Here is a 3,487-nt window from a genome sequence, read left to right as displayed (position 1 = left end):
TAACAGCCTTACTCAAACATGTCAGGAAGGAGTAAGCCAGGGCATGCAAGAGATGGTAACTAAAGAGAAACTCAATATCACACCTTTCTGTGATTCCTATTCTTTTTTTTAATTTTTTTTTATTTTTTATTTTTTTGAATTCCTATTTTAATGGGAAAGAAAGTCATTCATATCAAGGGGTAGAAACCAAGCAGCATTGGTCAGATGAGGACAGCATCACTGTTCGCACACGCTGGCAAGGCCTGCACTGACCACTGTCCTGAGGACACTCCTTGCATTGATTGCCACAGGCTCCTACCTTGTGCTCAAGCCTCAAACTACACAGAGCATAAACACAAGAGCCCAGACGCAATACATCCCAAGTCTCTTACATATAGTCACACCGAGCATCCTAGGACAAAGAACAAGAGTGTGAAAACAGAAAGGCACGGGCATGAGTAGAGCGGGGAGTGTGGATCTTACTCTATGTGATTGGAGTAAGATCTTTTTTTTTTTTTTTTTCTGATTTTCGAGACAGGGTTTCTCCATAGCTTTTTTGGTTCCTGTCCTGGAACTAGCTCTTGTAGTCCAGGCTGGCCTTGAACTCACAGAGATCCGCCTACCTCTGCCTTCCGAGTGCTGGGATTAAAGGCATGCGCCACCACTGCCCAGCTGGAGTAAGATCTTAAAAGAGGCTTTAGAGACAGAGATGTGGCTCAGTGGAGTAATACAGTAACATGTGAGGTCATTGATGAAGCTGTCTCCTCCCCACTTGTACAGATCTCACACATACTTGTTCTCTCTCTCCCTAGACAGAGTGTCCTGGCTGTCCTGGAACTTGCTTTGTAGGCCAGGCTGTCCCTCAACCCCAGATCCACCTACCTCTGCCTTCTGAGTACTGGAATTAAAGATGGTGCTACCGTTGCCCCATTCTCTCTCTGTGATAAAGGGTCTCTCTATTTAATACAGGTTGGCCACAGACTCTGTGTGGGCAGGCAGAAGATCTATAATTCCAGCATTCCTAAATAAAGATGGAAGATGAAGACAGGAGACTCACCCAGAGCCTCCCAAGCTAGCAGGCATGGAGGACTATGTCAGTGGAAAGGAAAGACCCTATTTCAATAAGGCGGAAGGGCAGAAACAGCTCCCCGCGCTTGTCCTGAAATCCTCACACGGGACACATGTGCACCATGACACTCAGGCGCTTCCTCCCTCCTCACACACACACACACACACATACACACACACACAATTTTTTTGGTCTCACTATGCAGCTCTAACTGTCCTGGAATTCACTGTGCATATCAGGCTGACCTGGAACTCACAGAGATCTCTGCTACCCAAGTGCTGGGATTAAAGGTGTGCAACACCACTGCAAGGCACAAGTATTCTTTAAAGGAAAAAGATGTGTGTGTGTGTGTGTGTGTGTGTGTGTGTGTGTGTATACATATATATATTGTTTTGACAGGCTCTCACTATGTAGACCTGGCTAGCCTAGAACTCACTATGTGAAGCAGGCTAGCCTCAAGCCCATCCATATCTGCCTGCCCCTGCCTTCTGAGCACTGAGAAAAGGTACGCACCACCACAGCAGACCTTCCTGTGTTACCCTATGACACTCAGTGAGAGAGAGCATCTTATTCACCCACATTCCCAACCCTCAATGCATGGTCTTTCCCTCTGGAATCAGTTCAGAAGGGCTCTGTGGCTAAATCCTCCCAATATTCTAAGGCAGACACTGTCATTGTCACCTTCATTATAGGTTAGCAACTGGAATTTCTTTTTTCCTTTTTTCGAGACAGGATTTCTCTGTAGCTTTGGAGCCTCTCCTGGAACTCACTCTTTAGAGCAGGCTGGCCTCGAACTCACCGAGATCAACCTACCTCGGCTTCCCGAGTACTGGGATTAAAAACATGTGCCATCAGAGGGCTGTTTATTTTATTTTCAATTAAGAGAATTTTTAAGCTTGATGTGGGGCACATGCCTGTCATTACAACGTTTAGTAGTAAGCAGGAGATCACGAATTCAAGATCGTCCCGGGTGATGAGGCAAGTTGCTAGCCTGGGATACACGAGACTCCCTAATGGCTGCCCTCATTGAGCCTGAGGCAAAGAGAATCGCGCTCATTTTCCCAGGCCCAACTGAGTTCAAGGCCAGCCTGGGGGACGTTCGGGACACCGTCTCAAAATTTCAAGACGCAAAATCAAAATATCTCCTCCCGAAAAACAGAAAAAGAACTTTTACTTGGTGTAAATTATAAAACCAGATTTTTATAGCGGGGCCGGGCGTTTAGAGTCCCATGAATCTGGTTTCTGCGCTGCCCGCTGGCGTCGGCCCAACATTTACTCCGGGAAAATGAAATCTCCATTTCCGGACACCCGAGGTTGGTAAACCAGTGTTATTTACATACCCACAATGCACTGCACGCAGGTTAGTGCGAAATTTAAACGTGTAAGCGCTTTTGTCTTCTCTTTCTCGCTTTTTTTTTTTCGTAGTGATGTGCGTTTGGGAGACGTGCGTGAGAGGAAACCAGGCGTCATCACTTACTTCGTGGGGCTAGCGCCCATCGGTTATCTAGGAGCTGGAGTCGACCGAGAAGGGTAGGCGGGGCTGTGTTTGTATACTCTGGTTTCTCTTCAGATCGTATAAATCTTTCGCCTTTTACTAAAGATTTCCGTGGAGAGGAACAACTCTGAGTCTTAACCTAATTTTTTTGAGGTCCTGTCTCTACAGGACTATTAATCTTTGTTTTGAAGAAAGCACTTATTTCACCTTCTTTATGTCATCTCTTCTGTTCCTATTCATGAAAACAAAGCACTTTTTATACGCACTCAACGGTGTGGTTTGCCGCATAGCTTTCTTCATTTTGTGTATGTTACTGTTTATCTACTAAGCTAAAATACCTTTCTGAAAGGGTTACTTCTCAATGACTCTCTTAGGAGCAGTGAAGGACGGCCTCCTGACGCTGTATCCTACTGGCATCATAGCATTGATCACAGTCGATAGTCGTTTTGAGTGGTGTTGTAGTTCGGGACTGTTCCCTGCCCTGGTGGCTTAATGTTATTGTAGTTTCCTCATGTGCAGGGTAGGGGGTGAGGATGCCCGTGTGTGGGGAAAAAAGCTGGACTGTGGTCAGGGCCTTCTTAGCCTGCTCCTGGAGTTCTGTCTCCTGTCCCTGAACCTCTTCACTCAGAAGGATAAAAAGCAAGCCAGGGAGGTGCCAACACGTAAAGCTCACTACTTTTCAGTGCTTTTATGGCACTGAAGTTGAAATTTTTCGTTCAATGACCTTCCACTTAAGAACGCGAAAATCAGAATCAAGAAAGGACTTCTCCAAAGAATTTATCTCCATTTATAACTGCTTTGAAGAGAAAAATGTCACTTTCCTCTCGGAAAGATTGCTATTCCAGGAAATGTTGACAAGGGAGGACTTATCATAACCAGCAGTTTATAGAGAGAAAATCCAATGAGTCCCGTCCCTAGGGTAGAGACAGGAGAGGCTGCACAGC

At 45.8% G+C, this 3,487-nt stretch overlaps 1 non-coding gene across 1 annotated transcript; it reads left to right on the top strand.

Annotated features, from left to right (window-relative positions):
- Window positions 1-2,598: 2,598 nt before the first annotated feature.
- LOC126494543 (U5 spliceosomal RNA) lies at window positions 2,599-2,715 on the top strand. The gene has a single exon (XR_007590031.1). It is a non-coding gene; the product is annotated as a U5 spliceosomal RNA (small nuclear RNA).
- Window positions 2,716-3,487: the final 772 nt, after the last annotated feature.

This window comes from Alexandromys fortis, unplaced genomic scaffold, assembly GCF_014885135.2.
Source record: "Alexandromys fortis isolate MF-2015 unplaced genomic scaffold, M_Fortis_MF-2015_v1.1 scaffold_302, whole genome shotgun sequence".
NCBI classification, from domain to species: domain Eukaryota; kingdom Metazoa; phylum Chordata; class Mammalia; order Rodentia; family Cricetidae; genus Alexandromys; species Alexandromys fortis.
Note: the sequence above shows the minus strand (reverse complement) of the source record. Positions and strands in the feature narration are given on the sequence as shown.